We start from the raw sequence: 26,006 nt of genomic DNA on the forward strand, positions 1-26,006 counted from the left end.
AGCTAGAGTGTCTTTTAGATACTGCAAGATCCTCTCTCGCACATCGGTGGGCTGGACAGCCTCGGCTTGAGTAGGCAAAAGTCTTTACCGCCGGGACCTCGTGGCCGCCATTACAGTCTAGGCCAGAGTGCACCGTCCACTGAGGCCATTTACATTCCACGATAGAAATTCTATCTGTGGCTTCTGATTTACTGCCATTTTTTTTTATTTATTAGCCTCACACCTCTATTACAGCCTGAGTTCTGACATATATAGAGGACATTTTTTTGTTTTTTTTCCCTATGCTGCCATACCGGTGCACAAAAAACTACCTGTGATCCCCCTCCCCTCCCCTTGGAAAACCCTCCTCTTCTTTTTTAATGGCCTAAGCCTAGGGAGGCCCCCGATTCCGGAGATCTATTCCCAAATTTGTGTCCCGCCCCTTCAATGTATTTTTTATATATAACATTTTTTTTTCTTTATACCGCTAAGTTTATTCTCTTGCTTAGGGAAGCAAAATCCCCAGAGAAAATTACCCGAGGTAGAATACCGAGGATAGTAACGAAATAGATCCAGCCCCACCTATCCTGTGCCTGCCCCTGATATTGATTTAAGAAATTCCTCCGCTTCCTCTACTCTGCGGAAGGTCTGCAACCTATTATTGTACATTACACGTAAGCTGGCCGGAAATTTTAACTGTGCTGTCGCACCCAGTTTCTTAAAGGGCTCAATCAGATTCCGAATTCCCATTACTTGTTTGCCATGAATTGGGAGAGGTCTGACCTAATTTCACAGTTAATACCATCCACTGTCAGTGATTTCTGTTTCAATGCTTTAGAGAGAATTTCTTCCTTTAAACTATAGGTATGGAAATTTACCAAGATTTTCCTCGGTTTGGTTTTATTTAAACTCAGTCTATATAGATCTCTGTGGACCCTCTGGGTGTCCTTAATTAATTCCGCTTCTGTCCACTTTACATGCAGTCCTTCCTTAATCAGATATACCACAAACGCCTTTATATCCTCCCCCTCCGCTCCCTCTGGGATCTTTAAAATACGAGGGTTACTTCTTCTTTGGTTATTTTCCAATGATTCTATTTTTTCTTTCAATAACCTCTCGTTTCCCATAAGGACTCTGATCCCTTTTGTGTTAACATCTGATTGAAGTGTTAGGGCTTTCATTTCGACTTCCAACTGTGAAGTTCTATGTCGTCCAGCTTTTTTTCCAGACTCTCACAAGCAGATCTAAGCTCTTTCTGATTCAACTCAGATGTTTCGAATCTACACCTCACTTCAGTAGTTAGTAATTGAATTAGATCAGTGATTGACTGAGGCTGTACTTGTGATTGAGGCTGAGGTTGCGGTTGATTTTCTAGTTGCATTGTTTCTATTACACTCATTCCTCCCCCATCTTTAGAGGTTACAAGCAGGTCTTCAAAAGGTATTGGCTATGATTGTCTCTGAAGCTGAGTCTGAGGCTGCATAGAAAGTGACTCTGTTGTAAGTTGGCTGCGATTAAATTAGCGTTAGCAGAATCCATCTGGTATTTACAGGCTATCCTGTGCATTTTGTGGAATCCATTTTGTATTTCTGGCAGCCATTTTCTCTTCCCTTGTGCTCTGTTTAAAGGACTGGCTATACTTCGACTCTGCTACCCTGCACATGCGCAGGAATATCTAACTGTCCATGCATCTGTTTTTAGTCTGTAACTATCAGGTTGTTTCTACCAGAGTCAGCAACTGCTAGCTCCTCCTAGACTATTTACGGTGCATTTCTGTATGACCATCTATGTATGTAACTCTTCTCATGTATGCTTGCATCGTCCTTTTCCTGAGCCCCTGTGTGGGTATAAAAGACCCATGGTTCTTCTACTCTGGGTGCTACCTTCATTCAGCACCACAGGGTGCTGGGTGAATGTGGTTCCACCTCCTGAGGTTTAATAAACTATGTATTTTCTATTTCAGTTTCTGTGCCAACTTCTTTCTAATAGTCTGAGGACTCTGTGCAGAGAAGGGCGAACCCCTTGCACTGGTAGGCCTAGCTGAGGCCTATTTTCTACAATTGGCGCCTCAACTTGGGGCTCATCGGTGACTCGGATGTCCAAAGGATTGGTCGCGACGAAGGATTGGAATCTCGCTCTGGACGTGATCACTGCCCGATAAGACCAGAGTCTTGGCATCCACGGCGACTTTTCCTTTCTTTCTGATCTGACCATCCAGGTGGCACCGGTCCTCGACTGAGATCTCTTCTGTTGATTCACCGTGCAGTGACCATTTGGTCGATTTTAGAACTTGGCAGGATGAATCTGAACACCAAGTGATTGGTAAGTGTCTGCGGCGCTTGCTGTTGGTTTTGATGCCTGTGATTGGTAAGGTAGTTTAGTAACGCTTACTGTGGCTTTGAGTATGGTATATTTTGTGTTGGCCAACTTGGTTTGTTTTGACATATGTGACTTGCAATTCACATAGGCAGGTAATGAGGAGAATTTTCTCTAACTGAATTGATTTGAACGGCACATCGTACTAAAGGTACCTTAAGTGCTACTTTGATTATAATATTGCATATTCTGCACTATTTTTGGCATATCTGTCTTTAGCACACTTCAAAAGATGTGTTGCCTTTGGAATGGTACCAAAATGAGACTTGATGAAGCACAACTGGCCCCCCCCCCGGAGGGGACGCCTAATAGGGATATGTATATTAAGTATGGTCTTTCTTCTATAATGTACAGCGCATTATGGAATAAAAATACTTGTAAGTGGTGACTAGTACCCCGAGGAACTAAATATGTACATAAAAGGATCCTGGTCTGTGCACTTAGTAACATTCATAAGTGATGAGATGCAGAGCGTTTTTTTTTTGGTGTTCTGCCAGCCAAATCTGGTGAATATGACTTGCAACTAGTATTTACAAATGGTTTGGTTTAAGTACAGTCTGTGGGCTGTCTTTTGTTTCTGTCTTAAGTGTTGATCTGTGGGTTAAATGTGTGTTTACATGTTATGGTGTGGTAAATTGTGTTTTGGATGTTGCTAGCACTGGAAAAAGCGTGTGATTGAATGACTGTGAATATGTGAAAGAATTCTGAGAAGTGAAATTGTTAAGGAGTAAATTTAATTTGGTCTCATCACCATCAATAAGTCGCAAAAGGAAATTGAGAGGGGTGTAGCAAGAGAAAGAGCAACCCCTGTGATTTGATGACACCCTTAATGTACAAAAGTATTAATGAAGAGTAATTAGGGACCCGTTAAAAGTTTAGCTTGGAAAAATTGTGGGTATTTCGAATTTGCAAATTGTTCCTATGCAGCTTTGTGTTCTTGGTGGTTCAGTGAGCCAATGTGCTGGGTCCACAGGGTTGTAGGTTCTAATTTAAGCTGAACCTGCTAATCTGAGAATTGAACCTAAATTTATGACCCTTGAAAAGAAATTGTATATTAAAATAAATGTTTCCATAGGGCAAATTATTGCAGTTTAGATAACATTAGGAAGGCTTTTTGTCTTTGACAGCTTCAGGGCTGTGCAAGGCAGATTTTGACCTTGCAGCTTGTAAGGTGGGGGCTAAAAATAGAGGAGTGAACCAGGAGGTGAAATCACTGCTTAGAAAGCTTCACTGACATGAAAATGTGTAATGCTTGCAGCAGGACAGCCTTGGAGAAAGGTGGAGGCTAGGAGCACTCGCTGTGGCCCGGTTCTGCGCTGAGGTTTAGCTTCTCTGATGAGACAGGGCAGCTGAGGAACGAAACCCAAGGAGCCTTCCTCTGCCCTATTTTGTGCAAAGACCAGTTAGACTTTCCATAGAAAACTGTTTTTATTTTTTTTTAAAACTGTTGCATTAATCCTACACAAAAAGTAAAATGATGCTCTTGCTTGAAATTTTAAGGGCTATATGCCTATATAAAAACGATTTTCCAATTGAGAATTAATTTTCTCAGTGGAAATTGTGGCGCAAAATTAACATGGATTATCGGATAAGAGTTTCACCTTTAGAAAGTTAAAATTAAGATGACCTGTGTAAAGAGAAAAACGAAATTGTGTGTTTTACAATAGACTAAATTCAGATACAAAATGTCACAGCATTTAGCTTTTGTATAGGGTATTCAAAGGCATTCACATTATACAGCACAACAGATTTGTGTTGGCTTGAAGGGTTGACTTGCAAGGCGTGTGAATTTCGACACCTTTACGTGTTAAACAGCTGTGTCAACAAGACCATTTCTATTTCGGACTCCGGCTACAGAGAATAGTTGAAGTCAAAAACACGGAGTAAAATTCTGCATTTCAGACTGCTGTTTCCAAAGTTAGAAATGTAGTTTCATTATTTTTGCAGATTGACAGTAGGGATTTCTTTTCTTAATGCCTTTTTTTAAAAATAAGGATAAGAGTGGTTTTTGATGTTAAATAATAATGGCTGTCCTTCATTTAAAAGTGGCGCAGACTTAAGATGTTTCAAGATAAGCTTCTGTGCTTAGGGCTAAGAATTAATGTGTTTCAATATAATAGGCAAGGGATGCAGCTCGCTTTTCATATGTAGACTCATCAAAATGATTAGATTTATTAACAAAAAATATATTTTGATTATATAAAAAAAAAATGTTATTTCAAATAGGTGCAAAAACAAATTCGTTTTTTACTATTTATAATGCCTAATAATGATACTGTGACCTCCTAGCATCCAAATTGCATTTAAGCCGTGCTATACAGCAATAGGGGGTCAATTACATGTGAAAATGTTACTTTACCCAGGCGTACAAAACTCATTTTTATAAGGGTATACATTATACATTTTTGATGCCACATCTCTGGGATATGTAGAGGACATTCTGGGGATGACTATTATGCAAAAACATTGTAGGATATTAATTTTTAAGTGCCCTGAAAATCAAAGTCGAAATTGGGTAAAAATTCACTATTTAAATGAGTTTTCTCCAGTCAGATCAGTTTTTAAACTGCCTTACGCCCCAGTAAATGCACATATGTAAGCATAGACCATCTATACTGCTAGACAAACGCTTGGCACACTGCTTATACATATCAATGTACAAAAATTGGCAGAAGTTATTAAGCTTACCTCTGAAATTGCTGGTAGACACACAGAGTGGGTTTTGCTGCTCTGTCTTCGGTCTTTAGGGTCACTTTGACTTGGAAGCACCACATGAAAACCTTGCATGCATGCTGGGGAACAGCTGCATAGGTTATAGGTCAAAGTCCTACATTTAGAAGCCTGTAGGGCTCAGCACAACGTTGCTTTGACATTTCGACATTTGAAAGACGAAATGGCAGGGGAAGAAAGAGGTTTTTGCTTACCCTTTTTTTTTTTTGGTAAAAGCAAGTTTTTGTGTGCACTCCATGAACATAGTATATGTGACCTCTCTTTAAAAGACAATGGCTCTGCCATATATATATAGTATAAATGTTTTTAGGGTTGAATTCAGGAAGCAATGGGATTCAGTTTGACTTCATGCGGCCTCATGTTGCACTAGTACATTTGCTAAAGGAATATGTTCTTTGGCTAGCTGAAATGTGCTATTTCGCTCCTCAGAGTTTGTTTATGCCCAGTTGCTACAAATTGGGGTTGATAGTGTTGACAGAATGAAACCTGGTACAGGTTTCTTACTGTCAAAATTGGGGAGTGGAGGCTAGCTCCTCTACAAATTAAGGGTAGGCAAATTTATGTGTTCTCTCTCTTTTTCTTACTTTTTTTTGAGCCTGTCTAAACTGTCTGTGAAATAACCATGAGACATTAAATTGGCTATTCAGTAATACTGTTTTAAACATTATTAGCATTAATAAAACGAATACATATATTTTGCTATGTTACTACCCATCCTCTCTGATGGAATTATGAGAGGATGAGTAGTCTAGGTTGCTGTTTCCTTATTTGATCTTTAAGGGGAACTAGCTGTGGGTAGTTTTTGTTTGAAAATTCTCAGGTGACAACACCACTATTGTTTGTTATTCTCATGCTACATACAGTTTTGCAAGGGCATTGCTAGTTTTATTAGCTAGTCTGTGTAAATAAACTGACAGTCCTTACTAGAACTAATGTTGCATAGTTTGGATTGTGAAAATGTAGAATGCAGGGAAGAGGTCTATGTGATCCTTAGCAAACATTTTTGAGGAAAATATTGTTTTACAGGAGTCTGTTAGTCACAAGATGTTCCGCTGGAGAACATGTACCCATTATGTTGAAGTTTTTTAGTTCTGTATGTAATAGGAATCCCTGTTAAATTAGCAGTGTTAGATTTTCCTGTTGCTCCTATAACATGAGAGCATGGTCCTGAGTATACAATATAGGTGCTTTAATTAAGAAAAATCATTTTAGAAGTGTCTGCAGTCCTGTACAAATAATGCAATGTTTAGGAGTAAAACGTGTATAACATTTCCTTTTTCTTGAGGGTCTTTAGAAATGAACACAGACTTCCTTGACTGCTTGGCATTGGGTGACGTATTACTCTTGTCAGCTCACTAAAGAGTTTTTATACTTGCCAATAGGTCCAGACTGTTGTTTTATTTACTCTCACATATATGAAAGTGGTTCCAGGGTGCCTTGTTAATATATGGGGCGTCCCTGGACTAGGAAGTATTCTGAGACTATCCTCTCTGTTGATAGATTATTTTTGTGCCTTGTCTAAAGACCTTTTGTTCTGTCCACCAATAGATATTTGCTGCTTTACAACCATTGCCAGAGGGGCGCGTACATCAGATCCAGCTTGAGGAGTCAGCACCAGTCCAGCTTGAAGTCAAAGTGAAGGTAACCTGCACAGGCACTGCTGGCAACCAGGACCTCAGTGAAGGTAGAAGGCCGGAAGCATTGTGATGAGCGTACCCCTGCTACTATCTTGGGCGAAAGACGGGGTCACAAATCAGAAAGGAGAAATCGTGGATCAAGCTTTTGATGCCCAGCTGAGAGTCACAGACCGACCAGGAAGGGAAGAAGGTTTTTGCTTGAGGTAACCCCCTTTGAAACAAGGGTTGCTTCAGAGATCCTAGCATCAGGCCTCTGAATCCTGGTCCCAAAGTGGCTGTAAAGGAGATACCTGGGCACACTGAATGCAATCCATGGCCCCAACGAAAGAGCAGTGTGCCAGCAGAGCAATACAGGAGTTAGGGAAGGACTTGAGTTCAGGGTACAGGTGCTGTGTCTCTGGTGCCTGTTAGATTGAAATGAAGAAAACTGGTGCACTGCCTGAGACACTGGACAGGATCGCTGAGCGCATTTGCCCTGGTGGGTGATTGCCCTATCCTGAAAGAAGAAACTTTTCCCTTGAAACTAGGCCATGATTCCTGAGTTGCGAGTTGTGCAGCTCCACCGTGGGAACAACAAGAGCCTGCCTGTGAGGCTCAAACGGACACAGGGAGAAGACTCCCCTCTGGTTGGTTGTACAGCGGCTTTAATTTCCCAAGGACTTCTTTTTCTTTTTGTTGAAAATGTACCCTATTGATCGTCCCATTTTTGAGGAGGAGCAGCCCTTTGCAGCTCTTCGTCCTAATTCTCATGGTCCTCCTGGTCCCCTGGATCCAGGATCATTTTTGTAAATATTATGTCTGACTGCTTTAATGTTTGTATTGGGTATAATGATAGATACTCTAGCCCTCATAAAGGAAACACTGGAAAAGTCTAGCAAATGTTTTTATTAGATATGTACTGTTGGATACTTTGATATTGAAATTGATGGTAACTGAAATGCATAGGAACCTTGAAAATGTTTTTACTGGATGGTTCTAGGATTTGCTTAGGACTAGAAAGCTAATAATTCTGTTTCTGATAATAGTAATTACTCTCTCCTGCTATCTGTATGACCCAATTCTCTGTTCCCTTTGTACTTCTGTTTATACCTCATACATACCCGCTTAACAATATTTAGAATGAGAAATGCCCACCTAGCAATGAATTAGGAAATTTATGAAAAGAAAAAAAATTTTTATTAAAAATTAATATGCATATTTTTCATTTTTCCTACTGGATTATGGGAGATGTCTTCAGCTAACGCTAAAAGGGTCGTCTGTTGTAAATTGGCTGCGATTAAATTAGCGTTAGCAGAATCCATCTGGTATTTACAGGCTATCCTGTGCATTTTGTGGAATCCATTTTGTATTTCTGGCAGCCATTTTCTCTTCCCTTGTGCTCTGTTTAAAGGACTGGCTATACTTCGACTCTGCTACCCTGCACATGCGCAGGAATATCTAACTGTCCATGCATCTGTTTTTAGTCTGTAACTATCAGGTTGTTTCTACCAGAGTCAGCAACTGCTAGCTCCTCCTAGACTATTTACGGTGCATTTCTGTATGACCATCTATGTATGTAACTCTTCTCATGTATGCTTGCATCGTCCTTTTCCTGAGCCCCTGTGTGGGTATAAAAGACCCATGGTTCTTCTACTCTGGGTGCTACCTTCATTCAGCACCACAGGGTGCTGGGTGAATGTGGTTCCACCTCCTGAGGTTTAATAAACTATGTATTTTCTATTTCAGTTTCTGTGCCAACTTCTTTCTAATAGTCTGAGGACTCTGTGCAGAGAAGGGCGAACCCCTTGCACTGGTAGGCCTAGCTGAGGCCTATTTTCTACAACTCCATTTTCCCAGAGATAGAAGAACCATCCATCCCAGCTTGGTCCCCCTCTGTCTCTAAAATATCTCCTTCCTGGGGTTCAGAAATTTCTGCCAGAGCCTGAAATTTGTTAGTATTTACTATATCCTGACCCCCTAATGAGCCACTCCCGGGATTTACTAAGGCAGGGTTCTTTAACAACAGTGTTTTAGGAACTACCTTGAAAAAGGTCCTCAATGAGGGGGTGATCTTAAGACTTACTGCTTGTTTCTGTCCTCTCTTCCCCTTGGATCTTTTCTCACTCTCCTGGATCCGTGTCCACTTGCTTCAAAGGGGAAGCTTCTTTAATCCTACTGTTAGACGGCGACCTCAGAGGAGCCCGGAAGGGGGGTCCTGACTACCCTGAGTCCCACCCGTGTAGTATCGTAGCCGGGCACTGGCGGGAGATTCCCCAGGGGGAGGAATCTCGCAACTAGGATCGTACTTCTGGCACCACACGACACAGAGAGACCACACTGGGTATTCTCAGAAAACAAGCTTTATCAAATAGGTATCACTGCAAATATGTACAAGGTGAGCACGGGCTCAAGAGTCTCGGAAAGGTAGGGGGTAGCGGGACTGTCTCTGGTAACGGTTCAAAGCAGGGACGTATCCGGCGCACAGCTCACAATCCTCGATCTGGGGGATACGTGGTCGGAGTCGGGGTCCGGCGGGACCGTGAGAGTCTGGGGGAGCCGCGAGTCACTCAGCGGGCTCAGGTACAGGTTCGGAGGTCTTACGATCTTCAAGGAGCCGCGAGTCACTCAGCAGGGCTCAGGTACAAGTTCGGAGGTCTTACGATCTTCAGGGAGCCGCGAGTCACTCAGCAGGGCTCAGGTACAAGTTCGGAGGTCTTACGATCTTCAGGGAGCCGCGAGTCACTCAGCAGGGCTCAGGTACGAGTTCGGAGGTCTTACGATCTTCAGGGAGCCGCGAGTCACTCAGCAGGGCTCAGGTAGGTTCAAGTTCCAGGAGCCGCGACCGCGTCGGCAGGCTCTCGTTGTTCCAGCGTCGAATCTACCGGACAGTCTCAGAGCACCCCTTGTTATAGGTCGACCCCTCTTTGATGTCCGGAGTCTGTGCAGGCAGGGGTCTTGTCACCTGGGGGCCGCTTGTCGGGGTTTCCTGCTATTGTCTTTTGATCCTTTCAGGGCCGGGTCGGGAGGAGTCCCAGACACCCAGCAGGCACGGAGCCAGCCCGCAGGGAGGCCGGAGGGCCGATCGAAACCCATCGTCCCAGGGGAGTTAGAGGTGCGATAGAAACTGCTCCTCCCTCTCTCATCCCCTGGAAGCGTGATGTCCTCCAGCCGGAGTGGCGCCTCGAGGCCCGGGTCGCGCTGGGGCCGGGCGGCCATCTTGTTGCATGGAGTGGGCACGCGGGCCCGGGGTGGCCGAAAGGAGAGAGGCCATGGACGGGGATGTCCGGGGTTGGTGCGGGTGTCCTGGTGGGAAGGGTCGGCTGGGCCGTGTGCTTGGGCTGCAGGTACCAGGTTTCGGTGGTGCGGGGGCACGGAGGGCCATTCTACGAGGCCGGGTCCAACACGCGTCCCCCCCAGCTGAAAGCCGGAGAGAACTGCCCATCACCTTGGGGGGTTCTCTTCGCTGAGGCGGAAGAACCGGGAGAGGCCGTCAGCGTTGGCGTGGTCCGTACCAGGGCGGTGTTCTACGGTGAAGTCCATTCCCTGGAGGGAGATTGACCACCGCAGTAGCTTGGGGTTTTCTCCTCGCATCTGCATGAGCCATCGCAAGGGCCGATGGTCAGTTTGGACTCTGAAATGAGTGCCGAACAGGTAAGGTCGTAGTTTTTTTAGTGCCCAGACCACGGCAAAGGCTTCGCGCTCTATGGTGCTCCACCTCTGTTCTCGGGGCAGCAGCCGCCGACTGAGGAAGGCGACGGGCTGGTCTAGGCCTTGATCATTCACTTGGGACAGGACGGCCCCAATGCCATGCTCGGAGGCATCGGTCTGGACTAGGAACTCCTTGGTGTAGTCGGGAGCCTGGAGGACGGGGGCAGTGCACATGGCCTTTTTTAGAGCATCGAAAGCTTCCTGGCAGGCAGCCGTCCACTGCACCTTCTTTGGCTGTTTTTTAGACGTGAGTTCAGTGAGAGGGCCGACCAGGCTGCCATACCCCCGAATGAATCGGCGGTAGTAGCCCGTGAGTCCCAGAAAGGCTCGGACCTCCGTTTGGGTGATGGGTGGTTCCCCTGCCAGGATGGCGTCGATTTTTGGCTGTAGAGGGGCGACCTGGCCACTCCCGACTTGGTGCCCCAGGTAGACTACGGATCCTTGCCCGATCTGGCACTTGCTGGCTTTTACGGTGAGGCCTGCCTGGCGCAGGGCGGTTAGCACTCTCCGGAGGTGCTGGAGGTGCTCACTCCACTCTGAACTGAAGACAGCGATGTCGTCCAGATAGGCCGCGCTGAACTGTTCTAGCCCGGCCAGGACCCTATTCACCAGTCTCTGGAAAGTGGCCGGGGCATTTTTCATCCCGAAGGGCATCACGCGGAAGCGGTAGTGCCCATCGGGGGTGGAGAAAGCAGACCGCTCCTTGGCCCCTTCGGTGAGCGCAATCTGCCAGTATCCGCAGGTGAGGTCGAAAGTGCTGAGGAACCGGGCGGCCCCTAGTCGGTCAATGAGCTCGTCGGCTCGTGGAATGGGGTGGGCATCGGCTCGGGTAATGTCATTGAGCCCCCGGTAATCCACGCAGAACCGGAGCTAGGGGGCGACACCGGGGGCTGCTGCCTTCAGAACCAGGACCACGGGGCTGGCCCAGGGACTGTCAGAGGGCTCGATCACCCCCAGGGTCAACATCTTCGAGACTTCAGCTTGAATGCAGGACCGGACCCGGTCAGGAACCCGGTAGGCTCGGTGTCTCACCGGCGGGCTGTCCCCGGTGTCCACATCGTGAACACACCAGTTGGTGACCCGGGGGGTCAGGGAGAAGAGGTCGGAAAATTGTCTGAGGAGCTGGCGGCAGTCCGCTTGTTGCTGGGCAGTGAGTGCTGGGGAGAGGTTCACTCCCTCCACGGAGCCATCCTGCTCCTTGACACACAGGAGGTCCGGGAGGGGATCCGACTCATCTTCGGCCCCGTCATCGGTGGCCAGCAGGAGGCTCAGTTCTGTCCGCACGAAGTGAGGCTTGAGGCGGTTCACGTGCAGGACCCGGAGGGGATCCCGAGGCGACTGGACGTCCACCAAGTAGGTGACTTGACTCTTCCTCTCAACCACTTTGTAGGGCCCAGTCCATCGGTCCTGGAGGGCGCCAGGCTTCACGGGGGCCATGACCCACACCTGCTGGCCCGGCTGGAACTCGACCAGAGTAGCATTCTGGTCGTACCAGCGCTTCATTTCTTCTTGACTCGCCTCCAGGTTGGCCTCGGCCAGTTCTCGGAACCTCCTGGTCTGGTTCCGGAGGGCCAGGACATATTGGAACACATCTCGGGGGGTGGTCTGGGGTGCTGCCTCCCACCCTTCCTTAACCAAACTGAGGGGACCTCGGACGGGGTGCCCATAGAGTAATTCAAACGGGCTGAACCCTAAGGACTTCTGGGGGACCTCCCGGTAAGCGAACAAGAGGCAGGGGAGCAGGACGTCCCACTTACGCCGGAGGGGCTCTTCTAGGCCAGCGATCATCCCTTTCAAAGTCCTATTAAACCTCTCTACTAGGCCGTTCCCTTGGGGATGGTACGGGGTGGTGAACTTATAGGACACCCCACATTGTTGCCACAGGGACGTCATATACCTTGATATAAAATTAGTGCCGCGATCGCTCACGACCTCGCGGGGGAAACCCACCCTGGAAAAGATCCCCATCAGGGCCCGGCCCACCACGGGGGCCGTAATGGTGCGTAGGGGAATAGCCTCCGGATAGCGGGTGGCGTGGTCTACTAGGACCAAGATGAAACGGTGACCTTGGGAGGTGGGGGGGTCCAGTGGCCCCACGATGTCGATTCCGACTCGTTCGAAGGGGGTACTGACGACCGGGAAGGGTTGGAGGGGAGCCTTGCGCTTCCCCCCACTCTTCCCACTGGCTTGGCACGTGGGGCAGGACTTGCAGTGTGCCTCTACCGCTGCTTTCATCTTAGGCCAATAAAAATGGGTCACGAGACGGCTGTAGGTCTTGTCCTGACCCAGGTGGCCGGCGAGGGGGACGTCGTGGGCTAAGCCCAGGAGGAAATCTCGGAAGCGGAGGGGTACCACCAGTACCCGTCCGGATCCCAGCTCCACCGACTTCTGCTCACTATACAGGATGTTATTCTCCCAATAGATTCGGTGCGTTCCGGTCTGGTCACCTGCGGCTTGGCCCTCGGCCTGGCGCCGCAGCCCGATCAGGGAAGGACAGGTGGCTTGCTCCCGGCAAAATTCTTCCCGGGTGGGCCCGCCCTCGTGGCGCCAATGGGCCAACTCGGGTAGATCCCCCAACTCGGGGACCGGGGCGGGGTCGGATGGTGCGGGTTCGTCGCTGGCGGGGACGGTACGGGTTTCTTCGACCGGGGTGCTCTCGACTTCTCTCCGGGGAGTGAGTCGGGCTGTCATAGATCGGGTGGTGGCACACACCCACTCGGGGAGTCCCATCATTCCTAGGTGGGCCTTGCGCTCTACGTGCTTCCAGGGAGAACTCTCCAGGTCGTTCCCTAGGAGGCAGTCGACCGGCTGGGAGGTTCTTACGGCCACCTTGAGTTTACCTATCACCCCTCCCCACTCAAATGGCACCAGGGCTACCTGACACATACTTTCCCTATTGTCTGCGGATATTACGGGGCAAAAGACATTGGGGAGGATCAGCTCCTCGGGGACTAGGTGCCTGAGGACACCGGTGATACTGGCCCCGGTGTCCCGCAGGGCCTCTACCTGGTGGCCATTGATCTTGACGAGCTGCCCATATTTCTGTGTGTTGGACGGTAGGAGGCTACCAGGGATCATTTCCCTATCTCCCAGGGATACTAGGGCCATAGCGGCGGGTTCCCACTCCTCGGCTTCCTCAACCTCCTCCCCCAGGGCTACGTTGGCTATCTGTCTCGCAGGGGTGACTTGGGTGGCCATGGGGCACTCTGGGTCATTGGCGTAGTGCCCGGGTTTCTGGCAACGGAAACATGTGACGGTCACCCGGTGACCTCTTCTCCCAGGGGGCCCTGTCACTGGTGGGGGGGGCGCCGGGAAAGGTGGAGGTGGTGTCTTCGGGGGGCTAGGCTGGGACTCTCTCGGCCCTCCCTGGTTCCCTCCCCCTCTCTGGCGGGGTGGTCCCTGACTGGTTCGGGGGTACTCTCCTACCATGCCCCGGGAGACCCGGGTGTTGGTCCAGCGGTCGGCCTCCACAGCCAGCTTCCGGGGATCTGTGAGCTTGCTATCCAGCAGATGTTGACGTAGCTCTATGAAGCAGTTCGCAGCCAGATGTTCCCATAACATGAGATCAGTGAGTTCGGCAAGGGTGGTGACTTTGCTGCCCTTGACCCACCCATCGAAGGCCCGACTAAAAAAGTTTACATACTCCACCCAGGTGGTGCCCGGGATCTTCCTGCAGTCCCGGAACCGTTGGCGGTACATTTCTGGGGTGAGGCCGTATCTTGTGAGGAGAGCCTCTTTCATGTGGCTGTAGGAGGTCTGCAGGGAGAGGGGTAGGTCGAGCAGGGTGTCCCTTCCTTCGCTCAGAAACCGCCCCCACAACCCCGCCCCCCAGTCCTTCTGTGGGATCCGATGGGAGGTCATGGCGACCTCGTAGGCCCGAAACCATTGCTGAATGTCATCGTTTTTATAATATTCCTTGACCACATCCTTGGGGATGTGGACCTTCTGTTCCGATGGGGGGGCCGTCTCTCGGTTTCCCGAGGGCCTCCCGTCCTCATTTCGGGCCTTGAGCTCGAGTTCCTTTAAGCTGCGTTCGTGCTCCAGTTGGAGCTTCCTTCCTTCGTGCTCCCGTTGGAGCTTCTTTTCTTCCAGTTCGCCTTGTACGCGCATTTGCTCTACCGCTAGCTTTTTCTCCGCTAACTTCAATTCGCCCTCGATTTTGAGTTTGGCTAACTCGAGTTCATGACTGCGGCTTCTCTCTCTGTCCGTGAGTTCTTCCGGGGATAGGCCCCCGTCTGGTACAATGCCTCGCACCTGATTGTCGCTGCTTTCACTTGGAGGGGGTTCGGCTTCGTCGGGGCGCTCCCCCGTGCCTTCCGGGCGGGAGGCCCCGGTCTCCACCCAAGTTTTCAGTGCTTTCTGCAAGTCTTCCTTAGTGTTGAGGCCAGTGGTAGCGATTTTAAGTTCTTTGCAAAATTGCTTTAGCTCTTTGTGTGTGTATTCTTCTAGATGCTCCACCTGGAACACTCTGTTGGCGTTGGTTTCTGCGGAGCTCATGGCGCTTCCTTCTGCCATCTTTGTTGGTCGTGCGTCCGTTGTTCACTGTACGATCTCTAGGTGATGGGCCCGAATCCCGTCGCTTGCCACCAATGTTAGACGGCGACCTCAGAGGAGCCCGGAAGGGGGGTCCTGACTACCCTGAGTCCCACCTGTGTAGTATCGTAGCCGGGCACTGGCGGGAGATTCCCCAGGGGGAGGAATCTCGCAACTAGGATCGTACTTCTGGCACCACACGACACAGAGAGACCACACTGGGTATTCTCAGAAAACAAGCTTTATCAAATAGGTATCACTGCAAATATGTACAAGGTGAGCACGGGCTCAAGAGTCTCGGAAAGGTAGGGGTAGCGGGACTGTCTCTGGTAACGGTTCAAAGCAGGGACGTATCCGGCGCACAGCTCACAATCCTCGAGCTGGGGGATACGTGGTCGGAGTCGGGGTCCGGCGGGACCGTGAGAGTCTGGGGGAGCCGCGAGTCACTCAGCGGGCTCAGGTACAGGTTCGGAGGTCTTACGATCTTCAAGGAGCCGCGAGTCACTCAGCAGGGCTCAGGTACAAGTTCGGAGGTCTTACGATCTTCAGGGAGCCGCGAGTCACTCAGCAGGGCTCAGGTACAAGTTCGGAGGTCTTACGATCTTCAGGGAGCCGCGAGTCACTCAGCAGGGCTCAGGTACGAGTTCGGAGGTCTTACGATCTTCAGGGAGCCGCGAGTCACTCAGCAGGGCTCAGGTAGGTTTAAGTTCCAGGAGCCGCGACCGCGTCGGCAGGCTCTCGTTGTTCCAGCGTCGAATCTACCGGACAGTCTCAGAGCACCCCTTGTTATAGGTCGACCCCTCTTTGATGTCCGGAGTCTGTGCAGGCAGGGGTCTTGTCACCTGGGGGCCGCTTGTCGGGGTTTCCTGCTATTGTCTTTTGATCCTTTCAGGGCCGGGTCGGGAGGAGTCCCAGACACCCAGCAGGCACGGAGCCAGCCCGCAGGGAGGCCGGAGGGCCGATCGAAACCCATCGTCCCAGGGGAGTTAGAGGTGCGATAGAAACTGCTCCTCCCTCTCTCATCCCCTGGAAGCGTGATGTCCTCCAGCCGGAGTGGCGCCTCGAGGCCCGGGTCGCGCTGGGGCCGGGCGGCCATCTTGTTGCATGGAGTGGGCACGCGGGCCCGGGGTGGCCGAAAGGAGAGAGGCCATGGACGGGGATGTCCGGGGTTGGTGCGGGTGTCCTGGTGGGAAGGGTCGGCTGGGCCGTGTGCTTGGGCTGCACGTACCAGGTTTCGGTGGTGCGGGGGCACGGAGGGCCATTCTACGAGGCCGGGTCCAACACCTACTGTTTATTTGCGGCTTGCTTTGTGCCCCCTTCATACAACTTTTCCCCTTTCCACTTGGTATCTGTTTTGCTGGGCCTTCTTCTCTATTGCCCCTTCCACCCTTTCTAAAAGCTGAGTTCTCCCTATGTTTAACTGGTCAACTCCTTTTTTTTTCCTGGGAGTGTACTCGGTTTCTTCTTCAAGGAATTTAAATAACCTCCGCTTTTAACCCCAATGCTGTTTTTCGTTGTTGACTTTCTATCAGCATTTCCCCTCACTTCCTCTTCATTTCCAATATTGCTCTGAGCTGTATTGTTCTGACCTGTACAGCTCGGTGTCTTCCAGGGGTCCCCTTCAGCCTCCCAAGTCAGTCCAGAACGCGTTGCCCCTCTGTGTGCTTGCTCGTGGTCTCCTTCACCCTGGATGCCTCCCGTGCTTGTGCTGACTCTGCCTCTGCCCAACCCTCCGTGGCTGGAGCACTGAGCCAACGCCCTGCAGCCCCTGCCGAGCTCCCGTGCAACTCTGGCACAGCAAGGGTCCTGGATCGTAGACCCCTCGACCTCCACTGGCGTCTGCAAGCCGTCCAGGGCTCCCACCTTCACACCTTCACTGCCAAGCACGCCTGCCTCCACCCGATAATCGCCCCAGCGCCGAGAGCGCCGAAAAACCACCGAAAAAATGCCACAGACACTGCAGCACAGATCCTCTGGTACGATTGAGCGATTTAATTACTTCCTTCCTTCTCCCCTTGCAGACATTACACCTATTGAGCTACAATGTATAGTCTGCTTATTTTAGCGGTTTGTCCTCTGTTGCGGGCATTCTATTTAGTGCTGTAATCTCCTTGTCAGGAGCCTCCGCGACCGCGTTCTAAGTGGCCGCCATGTTCCCCCCCCCCCCAACGGTGTGCGTGTGTGCGTGTGTAAATACTTTACACATTGCCTCTTTAGTTTAGTCTGACTGCTCTGTGCCAAGCTACCCGAGGATGGTAAACTTAGTGTGTACTACATTTATCCGGACTAGAGTGTAGGTCCCTACTTGGACAGGGGGCAAACCACGGCCATCTAGAGACCCCCTGTCTAAAATGAAGTATACAAGTCAGATATTCAAAATTATGGTAAAGAAGCTAGACTCCAGGGGAAGGACAAACAAAAGAATGGGGTAGCAAACCATTGAATAAGTAACCAGCAAATGAGAGTGACAGTAAAACCAACCAATGGTAAGAATTGGGCAGGCTGTAGGTCCACTGTAACTTCACCATAGGTCTTTTACAACCAGACTTTTACAACCAAATTGTTTGTGGTGGTTGCTAGATAGAGACCTGAAAATCTAGCGCAATCCCACACTTATATGGAGCTTAATACTTCTGTGAGCTCATTTTAAGGGTGCCACCTGGACAGTTGTTTTCCCGCATAAACTGTATTCTGAGGTCCCCGGCTTTACAAAAACAAGCATTGGTAAATATATTCGGTTTCCCCTATGTGATTAATAATAAGCAGTGTTGTTGTAGCTTGCTGAGTAGTTGTTAAATATGTTACAGAAACTCAGTTAAAGTGTTATGACTTGTTTATGTGCAAAAAGGCAATATATTGTGCTGCTATTAGTGGTATAGTGCGGGTAAGTAATAGCAACATTTTCTAAAATGAAAGAGGGAAATAATAGAATTAATTTATGTGTAATAGCAATAATATGTGTTTGGAGAAGTTCTGACATCTTTTGGGCCTGGTGCCACTGCGCCTGCTGCACCATTCAAATCATGCCCCTAGTGCCTGCAAGATAGCTGCATTTGTCACTGCCTGTTTAGTAGTAAAATATAGTAATATTCAGTGTTTATGGTAGTTATGACAACTTTTGGCCCCGGTGCCACTGCACCTGCTACATCATTAAAACCATGACCCTAGTGCCTGCAAAGTAACTACACTTGTGACTGGGGGTGTGGCCTGGCGTTCGGCAAGATGGCCGCACAGTAGTGTTGCTCTGCCGGCCGCCGATTTCATCCTGTCATTATCCTGCTTCTACCAAGCCATCTAATGACATAATTATTGCAAAAGGGCTGCTGATATCGCAGACTTCCTGGCGGTGTCCCTACAGACAGCGTAGCTGCATTAAGAGGGGCTGGAGGACTGACGGTGCACTCTGGCCTAGACTGTAATGGCGGCCACGAGGTCCCGGCGGTAAAGACTTTTGCCTACTCAAGCCGAGCCTGTCCAGGCCACTGATGTGCGTGAGAGGGCCTGCAGGGCTGTGCCGATGGCGGCGACCGCAGCGGAGACCTGTGGTGTGTTCCGGACGACGAGGAGGGCACTGGATGTGCGGCGAGGTAAGCGCATGTGTGGGCCCCGCCCACGGCTGGAGGTCTGATCTACGCAAGCGGCCGGCGCCGGCCTTGGAGATGGGCCGCGAAGAGTCTGCGCGAGCCGGGCCATAACTGTCAAGGGCTTCCCGTGCATGCTCGAATATACTGCCCTCCTGTTGCAGGGGACGCCCCTGGACTGCACAGCGCCGCTCCCCACTCGCACGGATGCCCATCCATTAATCACCATATGCCTATATCAATATCTAGACTTTGCTGAGTGGAGAAAGGGCTTGCAAGCAGTGAGACTACAGCGTAGCGGTGCTCTGGCATATGCGACACCCGTGCTGTGGACCATCGCAGCCTTCACCTCTCCACCTTGCCGAATCATTGTTTGAATCCTGCGGCTGCAAGAGATAGATGACCGCTACTGGCGACATTAGGCCCTGGAATTGAGGTGGTGGCCACTGCCACTGCACTGCATCACCCTACAGCGCAAGGGGGGGGCACCACACGGCGCGCTTCTACTGTCACTGGGTGCTGATACTTGGGGACTCTGGAACTCTCTTGCTGGTCTCTCAACAAAGGGTGCGTTTTTCTATTGTGGTTAGTGACATTGCCGCGCGAGCTCAGAGCGCACCATTATCAGGTATCCCTGTGCCCAGATTATATTTTTCTGCTTGTGCACACAGAGTGCAGATTCTACATATCCACCCACCATGTGCAGCACTGCGTCAATTCGGCGCACGGCCCCCGCTGTGGTGAGCATCATGGGAAAGCCGGAGAAAAATCAGCCATGGCTCACATTTGATTTACGCAAAGGCAGCAAGTCCTTACAAAATGCGGCCTCGGACTCGGAGCTGGAATAGTCAGCCCAGGCCCCCACAGCACTTGAAAGATCGTTATCCGCCATACAGGCCAGCTTACAAGCCATTGATGGCAAGACTGAGGCCCTCAACGGTAGGATGGACCATTTCTCTGCAAAATTGGATAAACATGCAGCGAGAATTGGAGAGGCTGAGCAGCGTATATCTGACGCCGAGGACGGTCTTCAGCAAATGGTGGCGAAGACTTCCGACATCACAAAGCTCCTGGCTGTCATTCAGGTGAAAAATGAGGACATTGAAGCGCGCTCTAGGCACAATAACGTCCGTTTTTTAGGACTGCCGGAGTCGACCAATGTTGGGCGTCTGGAGGACTACGTGGAGACCCTTTTGCGAGAAGTCTGCGGGGCTGACAACCTCTTGACAATGTTTGCCGTGGAGCGGGCACACAGATCCCTGGCGGCGGGCCCACCCCCGGGCGCCCCTCCCAGACAGATCATCACCAGTTTACTAAATTTTAGGGACCGAGATACTGTACTGTGCATCACTCGCCAGAAGGGCACCGTCAACTACCAGGGCAACGTGTTGTCATTTCATCCTGACTTTACAGCTTCAGTACAAGCGGTACGGAAGGAATTTCAAGGAGTTTAGAAGCTGCTCATGAAAGAACAGATTCCATATGCAATGCTCTATCCAGCGCAGTTGCGCATAGGCGAGACGGACGGCGCCAAGATTTTCACGAATCCTAAGCAGGCAATGGACCACGCCAAGTCCCTCCGGTGGCAGCGGAGTTCTCCGGCTCACACTTCAGACATTGACGACTGAGTAGTAAGGGGTTCCCGGGTTATGCCAACTAATCTTACTATTTGTAAATCAGGGTCCCATGCTGTAGAACAGAGTTGCACTACATGTCTACATTGCTGAATGTACTGAGTGTGATGGCCGCCCACTGCATATTTGTGGGGGGGTGGGGGGGGGGGGTGGGCAGGTTTGTTGTTTCCTGTTGCACTCATGAAAGTTCATATTTCACTGCTGGGTGGGTGGGTGTTATTTGCTCTGACATTCCCGGGACCAACATGCTCCCTATGTGTGTAGGGCTGTGCCTCTTGAGCTTCTTGCTGTAGATGTGGACCACTGTGTTCAGCATCCCTCAACATGCCTCTTGACACAGGTCCGGTGAGTTGGCTTATGTGTAGTGGTCCGTAATAGCTTATCGGCCGCCCCCTCCCTACTAGATCTGGGAGTGGACCTCGCCACTACGTCCCCCAATGGGTACACCCCATTTGATACATCACATCGGTTTGTTTCTGTTGGGATGGTTCTTAATGGGTGGGTTTTGTCTTTGGCAAATTGGGGATGCTAAAGTGGGTGGGGGGTGGGCGAGGGTGTTTTTGCTTCAAGAGTTGGAGGTACTGTGATCGGATTTATAATTGGAACTATGATGTCTGTCGCTATATGTACACATTACATACACTGCAATGCTATATGTGGGGGTCACCTTATCCACATAGATAATGGGAGAAATGTATAAATGCATGACTTGGAATATTCGTGGTATGAACACCCATAAAAAGATCCGACAAGTGTTAGCACAGTTAGATAGACATGCAGTGAAGATCGCTTTATTGCTGGAGACCCATTTGAGCAAACATGCAGAAGGAAGGATTGCGCGCAGATGGGCGTCTTTCCGTTTGGCCTCTTCATACTCTACCTATTCCAGGGGCGTTCTTATCTTCATTAAAAAGGGTGTGCCGTTTCAACCTGTGCATACCTGTACAGACACTGAGGGCCGCTGGGCAATGGTGCAGGGCAAGCTGGGAATGGCACTAGTGAAGTTGGCAAACATGTATGGGCCAGTGGTGGACGACCCGACACCTTTCCTGCAAATGTTCACTAAGCTGCGTGCATGGCCTGAATCTGCGGTCCTATGGGGGGGCGACCTAAATACCCATCTCAACCCACAAGTGGATAAATCCAACACATTAGGTGCGCGCACGCTCAAAGTAGCCCAGTGTATCAGGGATGCCATGGCAGAGATGGGTTTGCTGGATGTTTGGCGATTGCAAAATGAGGGGGTACTGGAGGGCACGCACATCACTCCCGCCTTTAATAGTTGGTCTCGATTGGACTACTGGCTGCTCAATGATGAAGCTAATGGTTGGGTAGAAAAGGTTCACACTCTTCCACGCACATTATCGGATCACAACCCGGTTGTCCTGGCCATATGTATTCCCACAAATCCTCACCGCCCTTTTACTTGGAGGTTTCGGGCTGAGGCCTTGCTAGATCCGATACATAATGACACTATCAGAACGGCTATCATACATTATTTAGAGTCAAATGCGGGCTCAGTGGACAGTCAGGCCATCTTGTGGGAAGCGTTTAAGGTGACGATACGGGGGTGTGCATAGGCACCACGGCAGGGATCCTGAGGGACATTAGAGGCCAACTGACCAAAACGGAGCGGGCTCTGGCGGCGCTCGAGACACAATACCTGCACTCTCCCGCCACAGACACCCTGGCATGTATCAACCAGTTACTAGCGGAATATAATGACCTAGCTGACACCGAGGTGAGATATCTATCCAGACAGCTTGTGGCCCGGGCCTATGGGGAGGGGAAAGACCGGGTAGAAATCTAGCTGCAAAACTAAGCTCCAGACTTGACCATCCCCCAATTGACCATATCATCGATTCTAATGGGTCTGTGCACTACACTCCATACGCTATAGTGAGTCAGTTCCAGCAATTTTACTCATCTATGTACACTACACCCGGCGGGATGAATGAGGTAGAAATGGACGAATACTTAGCAGATACGGCCTGTGCATGGCTTTCGGATGCCCACAGAGAGTATCTGAGTCAGCCCATAGACAAGACCGATGTTAGAGAGGCTATTCTTTCTCTTCCTAATAATAAGGCCCCCGGAACTGACGGCAGAGTTTTACAAGGCTTACGCGGATCTCCTTATACCACACTTACTAGAGATGTATGCAGAAGATTCTCCCTCCCTCCATGCACCAGGCCTTGATCATCACCCTACTTAAAAAAAGATAAAATTGCCCACGAGGTGCGACTCCTATCGTCCACTTTCCCTGATCAATTTGGACGCCAACATTTTAGCGAAGATTCTGGCCACGAAAATACAACCTCTAATGCCTCTGCTAGTGCTCCCGGACCAATCTGGGTTTATCCCGGAGCGTTCAACCTCACATAACCTGCGCACTATTTTTGCTATGTTCCACGTTCTCAACCCTGACTTGTCTGCAGCTGTGGTAATGCTGGATGCTGCGAAAGCATTCGATTCCATAGAATGGAAATATATGATGCACATATTGCACAGAATGGGATTTCCCCGTATAGTGACACGCTGGATACAGGTCCTGTATACTGACGCCTCGGCGCGAGTCCGTGTCGGTGGACTCACGTCAGAACCTTTTATCATAGAACGGGCTACCCGATAGGGTTGTCCATTGTCCCCTCTCCTTTTCGCCCTTGTTCTGGAACCTTTGGCGTGTAAAATCAGGCAAGGTCACAGGGCAGCTGCCCTTAATTTCAATCACCGTCTGGACGGGATTTCCATGTACGCGGACGATATGGTCCTATTTGTCCGAGACCCCCAACTTCATTTATCCCCGATTATTCGGGAATATATTAAATTTGGACTGTTTTCAGGGCTCCAGATCAATTGGGAAAAATCTGTTGTCATTCCTCTAACGCTGGCTACTACTCCGCCCCAGCTAGAATACCCATTGCTATGGTCTGAGGATCTGGTCAAATATTTGGGTGTGTGGGTGCACCGTGATCCAGATCTTGTGATCAAAGAGAATTATGGACAAGCCTACAACACCCTGGTGCAACAAGTAGATAAGTGGTCCCGCCTGCCATTGTCCCTGGCGGATCGTATAGCAGTAATTAAAATGGTCATGCTTCCCAGGTTCTTGTATCTGTTTAGTAATATCCCCATCTGATTGACGAAACATTTTTTTTAAACGGTGCAAACCCAGCTGCTGAGATTGATATGGGGGAATACACAACCCAGAATTAGCTGGCTTACATTAACGCTTGCCTATGAAAAGGGGGGGGGTTTACTGCTCCTGACTTCTATGTCTACTACCTCTGCGCGCAGGCCCAATACGCTTATTACTGGGTCAGATCTCATGAATATATTCCGCACGTGGTGGTGGAGGAGGATGGTGATGCTCACCCTGTGTCATTGCGGAACATCATCACACATACTGGTAGGCAAACGCCCAGGATGGAGATCAACACAGTTGACACCACTATCGCGGCCTGGCAGGTGATTGGCAAGCGCGCACACAAGCATCCCTTATATGCTCCTGCTCTACCCATTGCTGGCCACGCGGCTTTATCTGTTGCACAGGAAAGTGGGCCCATAACCGCTTTAAAGGAGGCCAGCATCACACATATGCGCGATCTTTACCCGGGGGGAAGGTATATCACGGTCGACGATCTAAATTATATTCAGAATCCCACCCCGCTCTTCCAGTACACATGCTATCGGTTGAAGCGCACAATCAAAGACCACTGCACTGACTTCCCCGCTGAACTGGAAACACTTAAGTCACTGCAATTACTGTTAGTAGCCCCCACTCAGAAAAAACTGATCACCAAATTATACAAGGCGGTGCAGGAGGAAACAGTCCATAGACCAGATAAAAGTTTGGAACGCTGGAATGCTATATTGACTCCCCCGATCACTCTAAGGGAATGGGAACAGATTTGCATGCTAACTGGCCGCTTGACTTCAAATGGTAATTTGCGAATTATTCATTTTAAATTCATTCATCAAGTGTACTATACTCCTGTTAAATTGCACAGAATGGGTCTTAGGGATTCGGACAAATGTCGGTGCTGTGTTCAAAACGGTGCTGACTTCCTCCATCTTGCATGGCAATGTCACCTTCTGTTCACGTACTGGGAAAACGTTCTGGCCCGTATACATACTATGACAGGACAGGTGCTGCAGTGCACGCCCTTGGTATGCCTCCTGGGATACGTCCCCCATCTCAAGGCTGCAATGGGAAGGTTTGAGAGAGTGGCCCTCTTGCTTGCCAAGAGGCGGGTTTTATTCACGTGGGAGAGTAAATTTGCTCCGAAAGTTGATGACTGGGTTAAAGATATGGTGTTGTGCCGTGAGCAGCTGGACCTCTACGCGGAGGAATTGCCAGCAACGTCCAGACCCACGGACATTTGGGCCCCTCTGAGAGAGTATCTGTTAAATCAATCTGTTGCTGCCTCTGTGTGACTCTATCTTGACACTGTGCTTGATAAGTTACCACAATACCTGCAATGTTCAAAATTATAGCAAATGCAGAGTAATCAGTATGATATGTGACATCCTCTGATCACTGGAATGTACCTACTGTTGTATTTTTTTTTGTGTGTGTTGTTTTCTTTTTTTTTTTTGTTTTCTTTTTTATATTGAAGATTCTCAATGCATTGCACGTCTGGTATCTTTATATGCTGTATAGTAATGCAAAAACTTCAATAAATAAATGTTCCAAAAAAAACCTACACTTGTGACTGCTTATTTAGTAGTTAATATATAGCAATAGTTGGTGTTTAGAGGCGGTCTGACAACTTTTGGCCTCAGTGCCATTGCACCTGCAGAATCATGGCCACAGTGCCTGCTAGATACATGCACTTGTGACTGCCTGTTTAGTAGTAAATTTGACCAATATTCTGTGTTTAGTGGGGTCCCTAGAGCTTTGGGCCCCAATCCCACTGCACCTGCTGCACCATTCAAATCAACCCCCTTTTAACTGCAAGATGACTGCAATTGTGTCTGCCTGAATAGTATTAATATATAGCAATATTAGGTGTATCAAGAAGGACATGATAAATGTTGTGCTCGGTACCACTGCACCTGCTGCACTGTTCAAATCTTGACTCTGTTGTCTGCAAAGTAGCTGCACTTGTGACTGCCTGTTTAGTAGTAAAATATAGCAATATTAGAGGTTTAGTGGGGTGCCTAGAGCTTTTGGTTCTGGTGCTACTGCACCTGGTGCACCATTCAAATCATGACCCTATTGCCTGAAAGGTAACTGCACGTGTGACTGCCTGTTTAGTTTTAAATTGTAGCAATAATCTGGGTTTAGTGGGGTCCCTAGAGCTGTAGGCCCCGCTGCCACTGCAACTGCTGCACCATTCAAATCAAGTCCCTTTTAACTGCAAGGTAACTGTAATTGTGACTGCCTGTTTATAGTCAAATGTAGCAATATTATGTGTTGAGAGGAGTTCTGACAAGTTTTGGAGCCGGTGCTACTGCACCTGCTGCACCATTCAAATCATGACCCTGTTGCAGCTGCCTGTTGAGTAGTAAAATATAGCATAGTTCTTGTATATCCACTTTATTTTTAACCTGCAATGTTTATTACATCATTTAGAATTTGATCATAATGACCAAATAGATTAAGTTTAAAAAATTGGTCCGATAATGGCTACAAAGAGCAAAGAAATGTACTGAGGCATGAATAGCAAATGCCACAAACATTCTAAGGTTAAAACATCTGCTTTACACAACTAAGTAATAAAAAGCAAGCATTCCAGCATACTGTTAGAAGCTGTCTGTCTTTTCTGTGGGACGAGATCTTATCTTGACAATGATTGGGGCATAAACTGTGTGAACAGCTTTAGTGGAAGTATTGTAAATGCATG

At 49.2% G+C, this 26,006-nt stretch overlaps 1 long non-coding RNA gene across 1 annotated transcript; it reads left to right on the plus strand.

Annotated features, from left to right (window-relative positions):
- Nucleotides 1–1,675: 1,675 nt before the first annotated feature.
- LOC146871435 (uncharacterized) lies at nt 1,676–6,934 on the plus strand. The gene is made up of 2 exons (XR_014981001.1): nt 1,676–2,301; nt 6,634–6,934. It is a non-coding gene; the product is annotated as an uncharacterized LOC146871435 (long non-coding RNA).
- The last annotated feature ends 19,072 nt before the right edge of the window (nt 6,935–26,006 follow it).

The sequence above is a fragment of the Triturus cristatus genome, chromosome 1_1 (genome assembly GCF_964204655.1).
Source record: "Triturus cristatus chromosome 1_1, aTriCri1.1, whole genome shotgun sequence".
In the NCBI taxonomy this organism is placed as follows: domain Eukaryota; kingdom Metazoa; phylum Chordata; class Amphibia; order Caudata; family Salamandridae; genus Triturus; species Triturus cristatus.